This window comes from Lagopus leucura, unplaced genomic scaffold (assembly GCF_019238085.1).
Source record: "Lagopus leucura isolate 7727_CA_CO unplaced genomic scaffold, USGS_WTPT01 Super-Scaffold_73, whole genome shotgun sequence".
NCBI lineage: Eukaryota > Metazoa > Chordata > Aves > Galliformes > Phasianidae > Lagopus > Lagopus leucura.
Genome location: NW_024962252.1, coordinates 46,592,216 through 46,615,096, shown reverse-complemented (window position 1 = coordinate 46,615,096; position 22,881 = coordinate 46,592,216).

The following is a 22,881-nucleotide window of genomic DNA, read 5'->3' as shown; positions in this document are numbered from 1 at the left end:
CACTAGTGCCACATAAACCTATTTCAAGAACAAGGCAGGACAAAGCAAGTGGACATCGTGATTCTGCTTTGATGATGACTTCAGTCATCATTTTACATTGCTCTTTTTGTTGTTCTGAACTTATTTTAGATTTCTACTGATGCTAAAAATCTGCTGACAAGGAAGAGATAAAACATTTGCTTTAAAAAAAAGAAAAAGAAAGAAAACCTTCCTTCCATTTCACTCCACCCACAGCTCGGGTGCAGCAGCTTACTCTTAGACACGATAAGAGTAGAGTTAATCTTTTTTTGAATAAAGTAGCTTAGACAGAAGGAAAAAAAAAAAAAAAAAAAAAAAAAAAAAAAAAAAAAAAAGCTGTTGGATACAGAAACCCTCTTCCCAGTCTTGGAATATTCCAGAGATTTGGGATTTGTTTTGTTGGAATCTAATTTCTTGTTTTAAGAGAATTTGGGAGATGCTTCCCAACATCCTCTTCTCCTTAGGATGCCTCAGCTCAAGCATTCGGAAAGTCATCTAAAAACTGGGTTAGCACATTAAAACGGATTAGCCATATAAGTAGCGTAGTTAGAAGGACACATTTAAGCTAAATTGTATCTTCTTAAATTTCACGGTCCTTATTAACTTCTGAAGGAGCTCTGCAAATGTATCCAAAGGCACACTTCAGTGTTTGAAGTGTAAATTGACCCCTCCCCATCCCAGCAGAAATCCCTAGCGTAGCAATTTGCCAAGCCTAGGAGTAGTTCTTCTCATCTTTTTGGTAGTACATCCTGCAAATTGTATCTGCAGGAGCAGCATTATTACCTCTCAAGAGGCAGTTAAACATCAGCCTATCAGAGATCCTCACAGGGGACCCACCCAGGACATGAGGCTCATTCCCCTGAGGCTATTGGAAAGACCAGAGAATTTTGTCTTGCATTTCAGTGGACTCTGCAAAGAACGGGATGAAAATCATCTAGAACTATTCTCACTGCCAAAGGGACTAATAAGGACTGTTGCTTTTGTAATTGCCACTTCATTAGACATGTAACATTGCCATGCCTGAAGAATTTGAGGAGCAAAGCTGCAGATACACTTGCAAGCACACACTTTTTGCTTTCTTCTGCTAAAACTGCATGTTCTGGCAATATTCCCAAGCAGCTGGAGGATAATAATCCTTTTTCTGGCTTATTGAAAGAAATTTAACACCTCTACCATCACATCCTTGCTCTTCAGCAGTGTATGCTGTAAGCTATGTGAATGAGAAGCTCCAGCACTTGAGTGCTATAATAATTATATTGAAACCATTCAAAACAAAAAACAGACAAAGCAAAACAAAAAGCAAACCACTTTAAATGATGAGCTAAAAGAGAAGGAGCAGGAAATGGAGGTCAAGAAAGATTCTTTCCATGTTTCTGATCTTGTTACAAGAAAATGCTCAAGAAAGATCTCTTAGAAATATTTGGAAATACAGAAGAAACTGAGAAGCACACATACTATTGCCTCACAGTGGGAAAACAAACACAAAACATCTACATTGGTCATACCTGAGGCCAGTGAAGGTCCTGCATTTGTTCCTGTGGTACAAGAGCTAGCCCTCAGCAATGAACTGAGTCTGTGGGGCCATATACAATCAGAAGTTTTAATTCCCTTTCCCTACTCCTCCCAGCTCACCCAAGGCTCACAGCCGTGGGCCAGCTCTATCACTACTGACTGCTCCTAACCTGTGCTCCTCCTCATCCATCACCTTCCAGGTGGTTGTTCCCCTGGAAGCCCAAACAAGGAGAGAGCTGTTCTGCTAACCCTGTGGGAACAGCTCACTCCACAAAACATAAGCATTATATCATGTTAGATCAATCAGATTGGATTTAAGAAATAAGGTTTTTTTTTTTTGTTTGTTTGTTTGTTTTTTTTTTTTTAAACTAGGAGTGGTGAGGCACAAGAACAGTTTGCCTATAGGGGTGGTGGATGCCCCTGGACACATTCATGGTCAGGCTGGAGGGGGCTCTGAGCACCCTGATGTAGCTGTAAGTGTCCCTGTTCACAGCAGGGGGGTTGGACTAGATGGCCCTTAAGGGTCTCTTCCAACTCAAATTGTCCTATGGTTCTATGATTCTATGATTATTTTGCAGCACAAACCATCCAAACTGTTAGCACGGCATGAATTTAGCAGCCAGACCTAGATGTCTGTTCACATCCACTTGGAACAGCAGGACTTGCAATACATATAGGCAAAGGGCACTGAAGAGACTGAAGAAAACACTGCTTACCTTACAGAGAGCAGCAGCACTCTAATGTCCTCAGATAAACACATAAAATGCTTTCTGAAAAATACTGGGTACGTCAAAGTGGGTAATTCATATTTCTGAAGAAAAAAAAAAAAAGACATATTTTAAAAAAGACATTAAGATTTCAAAATCCACATAGTTTTTGAATACAGGATGTGTCACTGAACTTTCCTTGCTCATTAGTGTTTTTCAGACTAAAACCATGTTTATTTTTCTCCCCTGAATGAAACCTTGAACAGCCTACTATGAACAGCCAGAAAAGAACACCCGCTCAGCATTCCCCTAAATGACTTTCAGGAAAGGGGGGTGTCCCTGCCCTGCACCAGGAACCAGGCAGAAAGGTTCAATCAGAAACCGATTAAAGCTCCAGGCTCTTCATGGCAGCTGTGGCTGGTGTCAGCACACAGCAACTCCCTGGGGCTGGAGCAGAGGGAGGAAGAAGTGAGTCGGGCTGCTTGATTTTGTCTTCCTGCAACCTGGTGGCAAGGAATTATTTTTGGGAGCACACAGCTGCTGTTACATATGACACTGGCCCATGTTTGAAAGCAAAGACACCTGCCTAACAAGTGGGATTTCTGTGCGGCTGTGGGAAGATGTGATTTTTCTATCCCTGACAGACATATCCATGGCAATTTATCCATCCGTAGTGGCCATCCATTTTGATAAAGATCCTCTGCACCCAAAGATGGTTGGGACCCTAAATCTGCATGGCAGTGCTCTGGCTCTTACTGCAGAGAGCTGCCACGTGACACTTCTGGCATCATTAGTCCTCTAATGAGTAGCAACGATTGCTGAAGGTGCTATGACAGTCAACATCTGGCCTTTTATTCATGCTCCACTTCCTTTGAATTTTCCCTGTCACCTTCCCACCACGTGAAGCTGCTTCAGCCACAGTGCCCTCTTCCCACAACCTGTCTGGGAAAGATCCCCTACCCAAAGGCTCCCAGGTCCTGCCATCTCTTTGGGCCTCACCCAAGCACAGACCTGCAGCCTCTGGGGATTCAGCTGGTTCAGTCAAAGCCCCCACAGGTTTCACTTGCTGGGTGGCTGACAAGCCTCCTTTGAGACAGGCTGGGCATCCACCTGCATATGCATTGCCTTCACCATCAGGATGCTGGTTTGTTGGAAAGCAGCAGCTGGGGTGCAGCCAGGTTTGCCTCACCAAGTTGGCTGGTGGAGGCCAAGGTGACAGAGTGAGGCACAGAAACTGATGTTCTCCAGACGGCTGGGCTCGCTGCTGCTACTAGGGAGAGAAAGAACAGGCTCTGACTGCATGCAAATTTAATTGTGAAGCCTTTTAATGGATTTAAATGGGTTTAGCTATTCCAAAGCAGCTTTCATATATGCCTCTCAGTGGCAGAGTGTGCAGACCTCTGTGGAGAATTTGACTTCACACAAACCGGCTTTGTTGGTTTGTTTGTGCAAGGATCTAGGCATTTTGGTTGTTAAAGGTGCTTTAAAACACTGCTGGCTGCAAAGCAAAGGAGCCCATTCACCAGAAATGGACAGAGGCAATAGCTGATCTGTCTGATAAGAAAGTTTAATTCAAAATATAATCAGTCTTGCTCCAGGCTTATCACACAGAATTCTCTCTCCCCAGTTATCTCTCAAATGAGAGATCTGTGCTCTAGGATACACAGAAAATAAGTACCTTTTAGTTGGAGGCAGAGAACAATTGGGTCACAGCCTTCCCCAAAAACTTAAACCAATTAAGTCTATTACAACATCCAGCAGTGACAGCAGAGAAGGCCTCTTCTGGACTGCACTCACTGCCTAGATGAGCCCGTGCTGCTCAGCCCCTGCAAAGGCTGTGTTCATACCACTTCTCCATTTCTTCTCAGGACAGCCTCCCCCAAGTCTGCTGGGAGGCTGCTGCTGTCTCAGTGTAAAATGAGCAGCTTTTTCATGCCAGGCTTATCTCTCACAGCCATGCTGAGCCTGGCAGCTGTGTTGACCTTTGCTACATTTGTTATTGTTCAGCACTTAAGTAGTGCCATAAGTGTACACAGCTCTTTACAAACACGAATACATCATTCCTGTTCCAGAGAAGGACCCTATCAGTTTAAAAAGGGCTGTGCCACGAGAACAGCCAAGACAAGGTTAATGAGTTATTCAGGCATGATCAGAGAGAAGCCAGAAGCACGAGGACCTGGGTGATTTTATTGATCCAGCAGAGCTCAAACTAATGCCACTCTCACCTATTACCACCAGGAATAAAAGTTTTCCACAGGAGGCCTTCCCTACTTCCCCTGGCTGTACCAGGTAATGCTGAAGTCCTGCGACCCACCCTGGGGCAATCCTCAGGGCAGGGAGAGTACAAGATCTCAGTCTGTTTTGAACTTCTTTGTCTTTGCAATAATCTCAGTGCAAAAAGCTGCTTTGTGCTCCTGGTGCCCATGTGTTCTGCCCCTGTACTTTTCTTTGAGCAGCACAATGAGTGTCCTGGGCTGAGACCTTTTCATCTTTCTGGAGCTCAAGCATTTGCGGAGGTTCGCTTCAGGTTTCAGAAGGATGCAGTTTTGCTGTGGATATTGAACAAACTGTAGTGCACAATTACCTACAAATTGCCATCAGATGGAAGCTGATTACAGTAAATAAGAACTGAAGAGATTGTATGGAAGCAACCTGAAAGCAACAGAAATGCAGCTCATTTATGTTTTCTCAGCCTGCCTCCAGCAGCTCTGTTGCATATACACCATATCTTCTACCCTGACTGAAATACAAATTGCTTCTATGTGGGAAGGTCTAGTGTGAACTATGAATACCATTCAGCTGTAGATTTGGTAATCATGTACTTAAAATGTCATATTCAGCCAAAAATTAGGTTGTCAAGCCAACAAATGAAAGGGAAACACTTTCAATGTGCAACCTCATGTATCTGTAGGTGTCCCTGTTCATTGAAGAGAAGTTGGGCTAGATGGTCTTTTAAGGATCCCTTCCAAACCAAATGATTCTATGATCTATGACTCCCCTGCGGGATAAGCCCTGGCTGCAGGGTTGGTGTAGGGGGGACTCTGGCCCCCGCCCCAATCCCCTCACACAGAGATGGGGTGGGCTGTGCAGGCACCACAGCAGGGAGCATGAGGAGAACTACCAGTAGTGAGCCCCAGGTTGAGCTTGAGCAACGCGGCAGGGCCACCTTGTACAGCTTGCCCTTTTATGGCATTATTCCTCCAGTGCTGCAGAGCTATGAACGATCTGAAAGTCATTATTTTCTTGGTTGCTCGCTGTGACATTGTGGACATATTGGTGAGGAGCGACAGGACTGGTGTCACTGATAAAAGCAACAAGATGTGTCTTCTAAAAAGGATGAAATGTTTCAGCTCCCAAGGACAGGAGGCAAGAGGTAAAACAGCCAGTGGTGAGGGGTGAGTGTCTGGTAGGGAGTGAGTGCTTTTTAACGTTTACAGTACAATGAAGAGAAAACATCCTGTGCTGCCTGGCATCTGGTTGGCATCTGAGTGAAGAACGCAACTTGTTCAGCTACTGCAGATACCCCACATTCTACTCTACCCTTTCTCAACCCTTCTCATTCACAGCTGTCTGCAGCCACCTCAGTGCTGAGGGGGCGCGCTCCAAATGTGAGGAAATGCAACACTGCAACAGACATCCTGGAGCAAAACCGACTCTGAAAGCTATAGATTTGTCTCAACAAATGTTAATTCTCTTTACTGATAGCTCCAATTTAAAGTGACAGGTTTTAAAAGGATTTTGGATCTGACTTTCAAAGTGATCTGAACCACATTTTATCCCCTTTGGGCCATGACAAATGCAGAAGCAGTCTGATGAGCGCTGACTTCAATCTTGACTCAGGCTCGAGTAGGATCACTGTGGAGATAAACCTACCAAAAAAGCTGGAGATATTCACAGTGCTTGCCTATAGAAGTTCCTGTCTCTGTTTGGAGGGTGAATAGAAGATCCTCATGTATATGAATTAGAGGTTTTGTTTATTTATTTATGATCACTTTCCTGGACAATAAGTGCCCTGGGAACCTGTAGCTTGTGAAGGGAAAATTTTTGTGGAGACTTTCAGCAGGACTGTTCCTGCTGAAAGACAAGAAGAGGAAAGACAAATGATCTCATAGAGAATCTCCTAAACAATATTTTTTTGTACTTTCCAATTTGGTATTTATTATTTTGCTGTTCTCATATCTGGATCTTATACTGCAATTATGACACTATGATGTCCCCAACTCCTCCTCAGCAAATACTCTGCTCCCTCAGATGTTTCTGCAGTTAGTGAGCAACAAAGGCTATAGCATCTGACATTAATAATGAAGCAACTGCTAGGAAACACCCTGTCACACCTAATGCTAGAAAAAAAGCAAACATGCAGGAGGCTGTGGTGATGCAGTGGCATGAGGGGCTTGTGCAGCCAGGCTGAAAGCATGCAGTGTGCAGAGGAACAGGGATAGAACAGCCAGGCATGTTTGTTCTGGGAAATGTCACATGGGTTCGTGCTCCAGTGTGAGGAGATGAAGGAAGCTCAGGAGAAAAGGGAAGTATGACAAGCACGAGTCCTCCTCTTGTCATAAACATGACCCATGTAGACAAGGTTCACGAGCAGTGGGTATCTGACAGTTTCAAGCAGGATGGACAGAGATATGCAGCAGAAATCTCTTGTGCTGCATCACCAAAGGGGCCAGGCATCAGCTGGAGCCAGACAGCACCAAGCTCAGATCGTCCCTTGTATAGGGGTCTCTTGTCACAGTTTTTGTTACTGGGTCAGCCAATGGCTTCACTGTAAGTAAATAAGTATTTACTTACTTTAGTATTTACTTACGTTATTTACTTATTAAGTAAATAAGTATTTCTTTGCAGATTTCATAGTTTTCAGGCATTAGAAAGTAAGACTCACACACTCTGTGGGTTCCATTTGAGAACTCCTAGCACACTTTAGGAGAGAGATGTATTTGATGCAAAAAAATGGCATATTTAGAACTTAAGATTTCTACCCAGAACTGAATTTTGGAAATCATTGTAATCATAGTGAAACCACACATAGCATTCCCAAGGTGTTGTGACTGATGGAAAAACATCAGTATGTCATAATCCCAAGGTCAGAGCTCAGATCTGCAGTTTAGCTGCAAATCTTCAAAACACATTATTTGAAACAGCTCTCTGGTCCTCAAAAAGCTAAATAGGTGACCAGCAAGTTGTTTACTCATCCACAGTTACTTAGATAAATACTTAAGAGTATGTAAAGCTTTTGTGCTATCATTGCTGTTCCACTGCAGATTACAAGCATTGATCTTGTTATTGCTTATAGGAAATGCAGCTGAGACTTTTTCATAGTGTTAACATAAAGCTAGCTATCCACGGGCAGCACAGGAAAAGTTTTCTTAGGGCTTCTCTGTTCTCCAGGAGTTCTGTGCATTTTCTGTCCTTGGTGTCATCTGCTCACAGAAGGGGCTGGGATTGCTACTGGCAAAATTTATTTTCTTTTCCTGTTTAGGAGAGAAACCACATTAGTAAAAGATTACAAAACTTGGGTTTCTGTGTATTTTGATTACAGGAAACCAACTGAAAAAGCTTATATTACTATATGCACTATTCAGCTAATACAGTTGTATAAATATTGGGCAAGCTTTATCTAATTTTCTAATGCACAGAACAGACCAGGAAAAAAATAATCCAAAGGGAACCATCTGCACAAAGTTCTTGAAACTTACTGTGCTTGCAGTATTTTCCTTCTGATGCCTATAGCAATGGTTTGATCCATCAAAGATATGCATATTCAAAGATCTGTCTCTCCTTTGATGTTGCTAAATACGATCTTCAAATATGAATGAAATTGTTAAAAGCCCAAAGGCCATCTACCACCAATCAGTTCTCTTCATTTTATCAGTCCTCACATTGAGTCCAGACTCATATCGTTATCAAAGAAAAAGCTGACTTATGAATTATGCCATAACATACCCTGGGTTAGATCTTTACCAGTAGAGCCAAAAGATTACTTCAGTCCAGGTAAGTGACTGAAGCAGGACTGAGACAGCAAAATGAAGGTATGTGCTACAGACTGGTAGGTCTCCTAGGACATGTGCCACCTCTAGGTTAGCAGCTGCAGAGCCATGCCTGAACAAGTGAGCCACAAAGCCAACTTTGTTTCCGAGGTACCCAGAACCTGCCTCGTGTTCAGCCAAACTGGAGGTCTCAAAGGCAGGGGGCTGTGTCTGCAAGCATACATCAATGCGTGTACTTGTGAATGGGATCCATTAGTTACAACGCAAAATAATCTTACAATTTTATGAAGCTTTAAAAGAAAATTTATTAGAAATTGATACAACAAATAGGATGAGAATTAACGGCCTTAAGGTGTGCCAGAGGAAGTTCAGACTGGATATTAGGAACAATTTTGTCTCAGAAAGAGTGGTGAGCCTGGCACAGGCTGCCCAGGGAGCTGGTGGAGTCACCATCCTTGGAGGTGTTCAGAAGAAGGGTGGCACTTAGGGACATGGTTTAGTGGGCATGGTGGTGATGGGTTGATGGTTGGACTAGGTGATCTTAGAGGTCTTTTCCAACTGGAATGATTCTATGATTGTGCCGATGGTTCTGAGGTTCCTCTTGTTTCTTGTTAGACTCCTAACTAAGAAAGAGGCCTGTGTTGGCTCTGCTGCTCAAAGTGACACAAACACTATTGATGGCACCAAGCAGGACAGATGATTTTATTTTAATTCTCTATCTGCTTCCAAATTTCTCACCTAGTACCAAAAACCAGTGGGAATTAGTAACTGAAGTGATTGCACAGGCCTGTAAGTACCATTAATAATTAACTAACAATTTCATTTCTATGAATAATTTAAAAAACTTTCATGTTCAAAACAGATTTTACTCTGTATTTGGAAATAGGGTAAGCTACCTGGAGCCTATTAGGATGCCACCAGAAACTCATAAGAAAGCTAAAAATATTCAGAAAAAAAACCCAATGAGTTCAGTAGATGTAACTAATCTATTCCCATCTTAAGGGGATTTGTGAAGAAATCTTTTCCCAATTTACAGCAAAAAAAATTCCAGAGGATGGAGAAGAGTGATAACACAGTGCTGATAGTTTTTAAAAGACTGTCAGCATGAATAACGTAATACACCTCAACATGAACCCTAGGAAAAATGATAATGGGAAATAGTAATGAGGAATCATTGCTGATAAAATCTGTTTGGTCCATTTCAGCTGTCATACAATGATTACAGCATGTATCTTACCAGGTGCAAAATAAAAGACACAGAAAACTTCTTTAGTCTATCAGAGAATATAAAATAAAAATCCTTCCTGGAAGGTAAATCCAGACGAATTCAATCAGCAATTAGGACTACATTCTTACTGGTAAAAGCACTTACGGGGACAAACTGCTTGCAAAAGTGAAAAATCCATTTTTTCATTATTCCTTCCAGGGCAAGCTGGATTCACCTCCTGTGGCCATTTAGTGCCCAGTGGATCTGTACCTTGGAGGCCTCCCTCTATTGCCTTATGAGTGCTGATTTAGTTCAGATACTGGGAGGCAAGATTTTACCCACGATGGGTGAGGCACTGGCACAGGCTGCTCAGAGAATCTGTAGATGCCCCATCCCTGGAGGTGCTCAAGGCCAGGTTGGATGGGCCCTGGGCAGCCTGAGCTGGTGGGGGGCAGCCCTGCCCACAGCACGGGGTTGGGGCTGGGTAGGCTTTGAGATCTCTACCCAAGACATTCTAAGATTCCATGAGTGTTTTGGCACTGAATGCTTGCTGTGCACAGCCTCTGGAATTGGGCAGGTGACAAGCCAATCTGCCTTGGCTTGTCTTCATTGTGGTGGCTTTTGAGCCCTCATTTTGTAGAGTGAGGGAGGATAGCAGAAAGTAGAGGAACCCTAGACAGTCCTACAGCTTGGCATGGTACTGAATTGTTGAAAAACCTGAATGCTCTGAGAGTTTGGACATCCCAATATCATAGCTAATGACACCCATAGCCTATTAGGGTACTCTTCTTCCCAATATAGGCTGGAAATCAGCTTCAGAGGGCATACCATCACTCATTAACTAACAGCATTAGCAAATAAATGCCTTTAACCACCTGAGGAAAGCTTCTCCCTTCCCACCCCAGCATTTGGTTTAATAGATGCTGGGAGAGAGGCACAGAGGATAAGAGATTTACTAAGACCTCAGAAGAAAAGATCTTGCCAAGCTAGGTAAAATTGCTTAGAAGGTTGTTTTAAATAAAATGTTGCTTTAAGTGCCCCTAGGCAAGATTAGTGTCAAATACCATCAAAATGCCATAGAAACAGTAAGAGAGTTTGCTAAATTGTAAACAGCAAGATGAAATGCACCTTTCTCTGCACAGTGGGGAAGAAAAGGAACCAATCAATAGCAGACTAATGAAAGTATTGAACAATTAAATTGCCTCTGGCATTACAAATGAGGACTGCAGTTAAGTGTACATCTAAAACTCAATTTACAAGGTCAGAAGAGGACTCATTCAGCATACAAAGTGACAGAGGTATATTGAGAATAACTGAACAAAGACTTACATCTTCAAAAATCATGAAGATCTTCAGTTTGTTTATCAATATTTTTATCACTTCTCTGAGTGAAGATGTACCATTCCAAGAAAAGAAATGTGAAAAGCGGGTTTCCAAGAAGTTTCCACTAGAGATGTTCATTTAAAAAAAAGCAGCTTGCCAAAAAGTTACAGAAATTTTACTTTTGTTTTTAATATTTTTCCCCCCTAAACAGGTGCTGTTAAGACTTGAAGTTAAAACTGTCTGCAAAGTATTTTCAGCTTAAAGAGAAATGGAGAATGCCAGTGACAATAAGGAAAACTTTCAACTAATCCAGCCACAAGCAATAGGACTTCTGTTATTTGCTTATACAATCACCCGTTGTTAACTCTAAAGCAGACTTTCCAGGATTACTAATTAATGGCATTTGTGATACCTGGAGGCATAAGACTATGGCATTTGTTTAAAATTTCTTTTGAACACAAAGACAACTGCACTCCGCAAACTGAAGTTCAACATTTTTACTCTTGTAGATGAGGAACAGTACACTGTGGAGCATGTCTCAATATAAATGTTGTGGTTTAACCTGTCAGGTAGCTGGCCATTACTCAGGCTAATACAGACAGCCTAATAGGACAGAAAAGGAAGGGAAAAGTATTATCATTAATAGCAACAATAAAAGAATATATAAAACAAATACTGCATAAAGCAATTGCTCACCACTCATTGATTTATGTCAGCCATGCAAGGAGCAGCAGCCCTCCTGACTAACTCCCACACGATAAGGAACATTCCTTTGGCCAGTTTAGGTCAGCTGTCCTGGCAGTGTCCTCTTCCAGCATCTTGTGCACCTCTGGCTCCTTGTCGGCAGGACAAAAAAAGAAGTTGAAACATCCTTGGCTTTGTGCAGCACAGCTCAGCAACAGCTAAAACACCAGTGTGTTACCAACCTTATTCTCATCCTAAATCCATAAAATATCAGCCGCTATGAAGAAAACTAGCCCTATTCCAGTTGAAATTAGTGCAGAATCTTTCAATTTTTTTCTTAATTTATTTATTTATTTTTTTTTGTACTGCCAAAATAGCAGGCAGCATTGCCACTATACTTTGCAGATGCAGAAGTAGGCCATGGGATGAATCTTGGTTCTATATCTGCGGATCCAAGAAGGGGATCCTACAAGAGGTTCCTTGTGAGGATGTAGCAGCTTCCCCCTCAAAGAAACAGAATATTTGGAGAGATTATCTGATATTAGAAGCTCAGTCTTTATTCTATCCTAGCTATATTAATTTTGTAACTGAATTCTAGAATCACTCCAAGACAATGCTTTCACAGCAAAAATAATTCCTGTCTGAAAAGTGGAACTTAATAGTTCAAAATAGATTCATTAGGACAGAAAATTGAAAACAGCTTTCTTTTTGAAGGCCAAAATAAATCTTCTTGTATGAAACAGTATTAAATATGTATGTTCTGTATGTGGGGTTTTCTTTTTCTCAAATTCTGTCTTTCTCATCCTTATTTTCTGCCTCTCAAATTGTCAAAGTCAAAATACAGTCATGGGGAAATGAATGTAGATCACATCTATTGTAAATGCTTGCAAGATTCCTCATATTCTCCCTCACGCAATGAAGTGCTGTCTGACTGTCACCTAATTTCACCTGTATGGGCCTTAGCAAAGGATGAAAGGGGAAGCGCATCCAATTTGGCTTTCACTGGTAGCTCTCTTTTTATTTACAGGCTGAAGACGAGCTCACCTGCTTGGCAGCTCTGATCAATCAAACTGTTCATCTGAAAGAGAAGACTTTTTTTGGAGGGGGAAATAAAGGAAAAAAAAAAAAAGGTGTGAGCAGATGTTCCCAAAATAAAGACTTCCCTTTCAGGTGTTCATTAAAAAAAAAAAGAAAAAAAAAGAAAAAAAAAGAAAGAAAAAGAAAAAAAAAAAAAAAAGGATGCTGAAAAACTTAAACTTGTTGAAAAATACAGCCCAAAGTTCTCTTTCTTGAGAGCTGAAGTTGGTAACTGCATATGACCTCAGCTATTTGAGCTTCTCACACACCAAAACTAACTAATCCATATCAGTTTTGTAAAAGTTGTATTGATTAACCCAGTTTTCACAATATATTTTGACACCAAGTTGACACCAAGGCCATTAAAGCCTTTCTACTGGAAGCATGTTGTATAATCATTCAGAGCCACTGGCAACAGGTGCCTCTTCTTTCTGCTTGCTGTTGAGTCTTTACAAGTGGTCTAATAAATTAAAAAAAAAAAAAAATCCTGGAGTTGAAAGTAAAATACAAATGAAAATCGTGCTCATCTGCAACTAGATGAGGTGGTGCTTACCTACAGGTGATGAAATTTGCAGCGTGGCACCTTTTTTCCTCTGAGGTGCCCCTGCAGCACAACAATCACTGTGAAAGCCAGCTACCTGAGCGTGAATCATTTCTGCTTGACTCAGACCTAGAATGGTTTGAAATGACCAAGGTGTTGAATGCTCCTCCAGTCCACTGCTTAAATTACCTCACATCCCAATGACTGGAAAATAGTAAATGTGATATCAGTATTTCATAATATCCTCCAGGGGAATTTTGAAAACTACAGGAAGTTAAATCTGCCTCCTGTATGGAGCAGATTAATAGTAAGCATATTAAAAAATAGAATTAGTGCATTTATAGATAAATATGTAAGTTATAAAAGGAATTACCTTTAGAGTAAAATCTGTTGGAATAATTTGAAGATCTCAACAAACACAGTTAAGAATTAAGCAAATCACTTTAATAATGTATCTCCTCATAAAGCCTTAAAAGAACCAGGAAATTATGCATATAAAATCAGCAAATAGAAAATCAAATAGCTGTATAACTCCATAAAATGTCTGTAACTGAACATTAAAAAAACACATGAAGTATTAGGAGAAAAAGTTTGCTGGTGACACTGAATTATTCACAGTAGTCAAGTTATAAAGAGTTGTAAAAGGATTTTGAGAGAACATCAGTAGATAATGCAGTGGTTAATGAAATTCAATCCTGATAACTATAAATTACTGCACGAAGAAAAACTAACTCTAATTACACAGCCACAATAATGTCGTCTAAATTACCTATTACTCAGGAAAAACATCTTGATATTGCTATGAATAATTCCTCTACTCAGCTCTAGTGAGGATACACCTGTAGTGCAGGGTCCAGTGCTGGGCTTTGCAGTACAAGGAATGACAGATCTACTGAAAATAACCACCAAGGTGATGGTGGCTCACTTGTCTCACTGAAGGTGTAGAGTAGGGAACAGAGGAAGGAGAAGCCTCCTCTGGGCATGGAGCCCTCATTATTGATGTGCTTGGTTACATTCCCAAATAAAAGAGAAACAGCAAGAAGATTACTTGTGTTAGTAAGGAGCTCTAAATCAAAATAAGTGGAAAAGGGTGAAGAAGGATAATTCTTTGTGCCAGTAGCGGGAAAGATCCTACTGAGGTGCGAAAATCCCCTCAGGCTTTAGAAGAGAAAACTGCACGTACATATTATCACCTCCAATAGGCTATTCTGAATTTACCAAGTCTACAATTATATTTTTACAGGTAATCTATTTGCAGTTTGGTAGTAATGCCTTTTTTTCCTGTAGATTTTCAAATTTATAGTACAACAACTTTCCAAACCCCAAGAAGCATGGGTAACAAAGCTCACAGCTTTTACAAAGTTGTTGATTTATAAGGTTAAATTTTTTTTTGTTTTTAAAAACACATTCAGTAATTTAATATTTTAGAAGAAATGGAAACCATGCCCTCTATTCTTCATTACTGACACTCTCGACATTTGATAGGAATAAGAACTTAAGAAAAATCAGACGAAGGGTCTAGAGAGTTAATACACCATATCTGAGGCTGGCAGATATCCAGAAAGAAGTAGAAAATGAATATGAATTATTTTTCTTCCATCAATACCCTCCCACCTCCCAGCTAATTTTACTGTTGCAGCTTTACTGAATTGGAGATGGTTTCTGCATCAATCCGCAGCAGATTTCCCTTCCAAGTACTCCTCCATTAGGCCCCTTGAGCCACATAAAGATTTTCCATTAACAACAGCCTTCTGCAGTGGTTTCCATAGGTCAATTATCTGTTGCACGATAAACCCCTTCCTACATTTATTTTGAGGCTCATTCCTGCCAGCTTCTTCTGATGCTACTCATTGTAACACAGTTTACTGAAAGGGCCTCAGCTGTTGAAGCACCAAAGAATAATATGTCCCTAGCTGGTTGCCAAGTGTTTGAAACAGATAATAATAATTTAAAAGAACTTGAATAGGAAAGGCGCATAAGAGGAAAGGAATATGAATAATACCTACTCAATAATACCTTCTCTCCATTTAGCAGATCTGGTACGTAAAGAAGAATCAGACTCTTCTGCTAGCTGTGGTAATGCTATTCCACCCCCAAACCAAGTGGAAAAACAAAAGTGCATCAGGCCTGAATTTCAATTAGAATTAGCTTTCATGTGACATTTCTCCTGACCTAACAGTGCTGTAAGAACACTGTCTTTCAAAATATATCTGCAGCCAAAAATCCGCTCTATGCTAGCTGTTCTGCCCAATGTACTGCATTTCATCCTCTGGCCTATCTGAAATGCATTAGACCTGAGAGGGTACAAATTACCCAAACTTCTCACCTGTGACAGGGAGAGCTTGCTAATAGTACCTTATTCACTCCAGGCAGAACAGTGTGACTGCTTCTCAGCCAGTGGCCTCTCAGCTGGCTGGGTGGCAAGGATTTGCACTCTCCTGTTAGAAAACCAGAACTGCCCACCAGTTTGCTACTATGTCATCTCCCTTACCCAAGAGCCAAACGTTTCTGATCCAGCACGGTAATAAAAAAGACAGCTGACAATCTAAGTATTTAAATGCTTTGGGCAAGGCTTGCTATGTGGTGTTAAGGACTGCGATATAATTTGCGTTTTGCCATTTCCTATGTATGCCGTGGGTATGTGTTTATAGCATGTGTTCCCAAACCAGGCCCAGCAGCATTTTGCAGCAAATCTCTACCTTGCTGAGAGTTAGGACAATACCAAATAATACCCAATTCATCACTGTTAAACAGAATTGCATTCCTCTCTAGCTAGTTAATTCCTTTATGCCACCAACTGTCTTATTATTCTCTCCTTATGTCTTTTCATTTCCACTTTTTGTAATCAGGCTTGTAATCAAATCCTCCAGCTCCAGACGAAAGCTCCCACTCTCGAAATCCCTGAAAGGCTGATTGCTGGAAACTGGGAGGATCTGCAAGGGAAAGAAACACTCAGCTGCCAGTATTTAAGCAGCTACTGCAGCTTATTGTCACAGGTGGATTTCTGCTTTAACTCATTTCTAATGTTTGCATGAGCAAAGTGTGTTTGGAAAACTTATGGTTTGAAACACTGTGTTTTTGCATGAGAACTTGATGTGCAGAATATCAGTTAGGGTAAGATCATATTCTCACTTGGCTCTGAAATGCTTTAGGCAAGGAAACTCAAAAATGAAGAAAAAAACATTTCCTCAAGCAGACTCAAAATGTGACATTTCTCCAATATTTTGTTTGTCATAGGAGCTGGGCTGATTATTCACACATAATTTTGTGCACATTGATTTTTGAACTCATAAAGCAGTAATGTAACTTGCAGAATGCATTTTTTAAGATGTTTGCAAGTCCACTTCTCCATTGTTTAACTGTGTTTGCTGTGGAGGTTCAGAACAGAAGTGCTTACTGTTAGCCTAAAACAACTTTTGTTTTTGTTAAGTGCCCCATCCTGGATACATATTTCCTGCAGACAGTTGGGTGAAATTGCCTTGCTTGGGTGGCAGTGGCAGTTTTTAAGTACTACTCTAAAGTAGACTGATTGGACCACTATTCCTGCTACTGCTAAAAATTCTCTATTGTTCAATCAGCAGACCAGCCTATGAACAACTGCCCAATAAATATTTCCTGGTTCAAGTCTGGGATTCTGCTCCTATACCCTTTCTCTCAATGCAGAAACCTGAGAGAGAGAAGACCCTTTAGAAGCTTGCTTTGATTTGAAATCGGTTTTGCTGACTTTGTTGTTTCCTAGCCCACGTTTGTTTAGCTTTTGGGTGTGCTGCCAATCTGAGTTTCTTTTTCTCCCTACCAGAGAGGGGTGGGAAGGAAACACCCCCTGGTACCTGCACTTTTCTTCTTGTAAAGGCCTCTGTCACCACAGGGGAAAGTAAAGGGAACACAAGTGAGGATGTGAACCTAGTTTCATGCATGGCCATGTACAAGTCTCAGCAGAAATCATGAGGTGAGACTGTTCAGCCTGTGCTTTGTGCACTATCCTAATGATATATCTGCTTACATGATTAATAAAATATCTGGATAGTTACTAACCCATTGGTAAGCTTTTCTCTCTCTAACTTACAAAATGGCTTTTTAAAAAGTTTCTTAATTCATTTGTATGATTTTCAGAGTAAGTACTGGTAGGATGCAAAGCTTCTTTAGTACGGGGCAGAGCAAGTCAGCCACGGCAAGATGTTCACTGCAGCCCGTGCTGGGCTCGTGTACTTATTTTTAAACGGCTCTTATACAGATCCACACACAGAAATAACAGAGACAGTTGGGGATGGATTACATAGAGCAGCTGCATGTGAGCATTTCCATGTAGCCGCATCAGAGAGACCCTGCATGGTGACTGCTGGACAACACAGGGCGCAAAGTGGACTACATACAATATGGAGGTTTCTGTGCGTGATCAACGTCCATCCCTTAGGGCTTCTGACTGATTTTGTCCACATGTCTCCTATGCCATCATGGCCAATCTCCTGGGGCCAGCTGCAGCAGAAGGAATCTTCTCTTTGGCAAAGAAGTGGGGTAAGGAAGCACCCAGCATTTTGCCAGAGCAAAGCGTTAAGGGATTTCTTCAAAGGATAATGATTAACAAATGTTACCAGTGTTCTGAAACCTCCTTTTCCTAATTCTTGCAAGGACCAACTGGATCCTGGAATATTAATAATAATGTTAATGCACTCACGTATTAGCTAACACAGTGTTTGGTGGAAAAGCCTGCTGGTAGCAGAAACAGCTCTGCTTAGTGCCCTGGACCTGACTACAACACTGGCTGCTACACAGCTACAGGTGTTCTGTGAGGCAGGAGCAGAGGGATGAGGCCCCATGGTGCAGGCTGTGACCTTCCCCTGACTCCATGGCTTGGCATGGCTGGCCCAGGTGTGGGTGCTGAACCTCAGGCTGGGCCACACACCTGCATGCAGGTCCAAGTGTGGCTGGCTTTCCTCTGAAGTGCTTTTTTTTTGGCTCTCCTGCTGGATAAGAAGGTGCTTACAACCAGTCTGAGCTGTTGTACAACACATGGTATGGGGAGGTACAGGATCCTGATGGCATCAGTGGAGACCCCTCACCTCCTGCCCCATGCCTGCATGGCCATTGGCAAAACCTCTTTGTGACCGGTTGAAGATGCCCAAACTGAGGCAAAAGAGAAGTGTTGAGTTACAATCTATTTGTGTTCACCTTCCCAGCCCTGGTCATCCTGTGCTGGTGGAGTATGTTTACTCAGCATGATAGGACACATCTTTGCTCCTCTCCACAAAGACATGAGGCCCTACACAGAGCCCTTTATTCTCTCTTCATGACCCTGGTAGGTTAAATGACTACAGCAAAGATCTTCGCTTTGATCCTGCAGCCTCCAGGCTCTGTTACTCCATCAGATCCCCCAGTGCAAATTATTATCTTATATAAATTATTAATTCACATCGGTGATCCAGAAATGCTACACAAGTAAAAGAGCCAAAAGGTCAGCCAGTAGTTATGAAGGAGAATCCCCATAGTGACCACGGATATAAGTGGTCTTCCATTAATTTGAAATTATACAGTAACAAGACAAAATGACACAAACTGCTCTGGGGGTTCTCCACACATGCCTTCTTTAGTGGGACTCACTAAATCCAGTTATGTCTAGTAATATGTTTATTCTGTGTTATTTTCAAAGTGAGTAAGTCTTCATATACTGAAAATGCAAGAAGTGCCTAGTATAATATTAAATGATGTCTCTCTAAACAGTGTGTAACTTCATATCCTTTTCTAATCTTCCTTTAAGATACAAGTGAAGTGGGTGTCCTCTGTATTTTAGCCCCCTTCTAAAAAATTACAGGATGCACATGTAAAGAGAATGTTAGATAAGTTACAATAAACATTAGTTTGATGAACAACAGTTCTATATGCATGCTCAAATTTAATACTAAAAGCAGCTTCAGTTATGTTTCCATAGAAATTTTTTATATTTTTCATATAATGGGACAATAGATAGCTGTCTTGCACTTGCAGATTTGCCAGGAAGGGTGAAATAATAAATATCTGCATTTACTTAAGAATTAATCAGTTTTTTCATTTTCCTATCTTCACTTCTGAAACTTTGTCTTCATCTTTGCAGTATTATTCTTTAGGTACATTGGTCTGGCAGTTCTATACACAGACCCTTTTTTAGCAGTCGTTCACTGCAACCAGGTGCAGTAATGCATCTCATTTTATATCATAATGGTCTTTTAATTTGTGTAGTTATCATATTTGCCTGGTTTTGTAGGGATTGTTAATTCACCTCCCTACACAAAGAACAGACATTTCATTTCCTCTTATATTCTGTACATTACAAGCATAATGTGACACAACTGGCAATTTGATGCTGCGTCCACTTGTAAGCATTTGGTTATAAATATGCTCTTAGAGAAGAGAGATGTGTTACTGCTGTGCTCTGTGCTGCTGCCCTGATGGCTGGGAGCACCTTAGGACTGTAAGATCATTCACACAGAGACTGCATGGTTACCTGTGAACATTTAGAGATTTGGCTTTGAGTTCCAGATGCAGAGCTTCAGTAGACCTACATTATGGAAAAAAAGTCTTAATAATTTAAATAACACATCCTGCTTCTTTGCTTCTCCAGAGATCCTTTACTTGAGTGTGCAGATTCAGTCTCAGACTACTTTGTCTCCTCTTAGGGGTTTACCCTCAGGATCCCTCATATCACCTCACTACGGTATTCTTCCAGAGAGGTATTTCACACCAAGGTGATCATTTAGCTTTTCCTCTCTGATATATTTGATGACTATATATATGATTGGAAAACATGACCAAAAAGAGTGACATTTGTCTCTACATTGCATCTGAGTGACAAACACAGGTGTGCCCCCCTCAGCTGCCCAGACGCAGAGAACACTGTCAGTTTTCTTCATTTCACCACTTATTCTTCTGAACATTTTCACTCATCAAAGCTCTCTTACTCTGGCAGCTGTTTTGCTGGCAGCTGATGGCTTTTTACCCTGACTTTGTTTTCCTGTTACATTCTGGTTGTCTGAGTTATGACTGAAGTCAAATCATGTCAGTATCTGTTATTTCTTCTCTTCTCTTCTGAATGTTTCAGTGTCTGAAGTTCTCTGTGTGGTTAAATAAAAAAGAATTAAAAAAAGATTTCCAGAAGTGCGATGCTTTCTATGACTTGTAATTCACAGTTGTAATTTTCCTCAAAACCCAGAACCTCCAGAGTAACCTCCGTCCTCAAAACATCCTTTTCTTATCTGAAAGAAAAACTTTTATTTCAAATAAGCTTCTGCTGAAATCTTCATGTTTTGTTTGTTTCTTTATCAGCTCTTCTAACTACCTTAATTCTCCACTTCAGATTAAACCCAAAGGGGACTTGAATTTCCAGTAATGAAGACAGGCCCTTGGAAAAGGTAGTTCCCCATTCTAGTCACTGCATTTTGAATCTGAGAATTGTTAAACAAAACCCAAACACTGTGGGAGTGGAAAGCAGACCCCAGCAGTCAGACACGCTGTGCCAACACTTGCTTATCAATGCCAGCATGCCCCCTTTGCTATGCCAGGAATGGCAGCCGTATCTCTTTTGGTTTTCCTATATACTGTTCTAATTACTGATCCACTATGAGTGTGTTTTACTTCTCAGCCTGGCTGTCTCTCAGGACTGATTTTCATTCTGCACAAATGTTCTCATTATGAAGATTTAACTCGAGGAGAATATAAATGAGAGGATGAGTGCACGCTGAGAACTTGCTTATCCAGAAATTGTATTGATCAAAGGAGTGGTGGAGTTAAACACACACCAACATTCATGTGCTCTCATTTACTGAGTTCAGTTAGTTTCCTTTCCCATAAGAATGGTGTGACTCTTGGTCTCTGAAGCCAGGCCAATTTCATGATTTTGCTTAACTGAAAGTACAAATAATTTCTAAAGAACCATTATACTTGCCATTAGTATGAGGAGTCCTTTGCAAGCAAGGTTCCCACCATGCTCATATATCAAGATTTATGGTTATATGAAACCTCACGGAGGAACTCAAATTCCAAAAGGTGCTCACATATGAGGCCACCAGGTGAGCCTGGCTGGGAACAATTTCCAGAAGGCTGAAACACTGCTGCTTCATCTGAATGCTTCATCTGACCAGCAGCTGAACCACCTACGGCTAGTTTCTAGGATGTGCATCCCTTGGAAGCTGCTTTCATCCAGTGGTTTTAGGCTGCTTCAGGCTCCAACAGCAGCCACCTGTAGAGCAAGACAGCCTCCTCTGCCCCCTCCCACTGTAAACCAGATTGGAAGTGGCAAAGACACAGACTTCTTTGGAATTTCAGTGTCTACTTTTCCCCTCCTCTGCAGAGGGAATTGCCAGTTTAGCTTCTCCTTTTCTAAGGCTCAGACAACATGTCATTATAAGCTGGACAGAGGCAGGGGGCATGCACAGATAAAGAGCTGCCTTGAGGAAGACCGCACTAAACAAAACTTCAGGTGAGGAGCAGAGCAGCCACAGGTGTCCAGTAACCCAGCTCCCTCTGAGGCCATGGGATCCACTCCTGGCTTCCATTGGGCCAGCTCTGCCTCTGCAGCTGGTGTCTCATCTGCAGAGAAAAAGTGTCAATTTACACTTAATTTCACCAGCATATTCCCAGGCACAACCGAATTTAAAATGTGCATGTGTATTTCTACTGAAGTTCAATTTACAAGCTCTCTTGAGTGTGGTGGCTTCAGTGTTTTTGTTTTTCCTGCTGGCTGGTTGTAGAAATCTGTAGTATCTCCTCAGGGCTTTCACAAAATCAGAATTCTAATGAGAAGACATACGTCACATCTCTACATTGACATAAAAATGGAATGGTATCATTCTCGTTGCTAGAACAAAGCATGGCTCACACACTTTGACTGCTCACTGACCCAATGTGGCCTTTAGGCTGAAATAATATACACAGAAGTGTGCAGTCAAAAATCATGAACGTCCATAAATTCAAAAAATGAGGTCTCTTAAATCCTAATTTCCAAGTTGTATAACCTTAAGAAGCATTTTTACCATTGAAAGCATCAGAGTTCAATAACTCTACCACTAGATACAATGTATTATCCAAAGTATATTCCAGTCTCTATGTATCTGGATACTCAGTGCCTGAATCACTCCTGATGTTCCAGTCCCTGTTTAGATTTGTATCACCCTCAGCCAACACAAAAGCACCACTAAATGGTCTCCCAGAAGCTTCCTGCACATTATCTGCTGTGGTAGTCTCCTTGCAGACTGAGCATCTTCATGCCATGTTCACCTATGCTTTGAGTCATTCTTTCTAAAATAGTCTCTCTCCCCACATCAGTGAATTCATGTCTGTTATCAGGACTTAGACATGATTTTGGGAGTCAGACATGACAATCCTTGTGGGTCCCTTGCCAATTTGGGTTACATTATGATTTACTAATCTCTCTCATTACTCCTTCAACCCCTAACACCTCAGTTCAGCAGTGCAGACAATCTATGGCATGGGTTGTTGAGGTATCAAAAGTATGGCTTCTACTCGGAGCAAGTGTTGATATCAGACACAGTTCCTCAGAGCAACTCGAAGAGATCCAGCCAGACTTGGAAGCTGCTTTGGAACCATCACAAACATCTCCATAGCCAGCAGTACAGAAATAGTGTGGAGCGTGAACTAGAACTGAGAACAGAACGTGGACACACTTGCACCATCTGTTTTTAATACCAACACTTTCCCAGAATAATCTGTTGTATGAATCCTTCTTTGGTTTTGCCTCAAAGCTTGCTTCCTGAGGTACTTCTTGTGGTAAGACTGACTTGTCTAGGAGATGAGCAACGGGTGTTGCCGTGTGGTAATCAACTGTGTGGACAA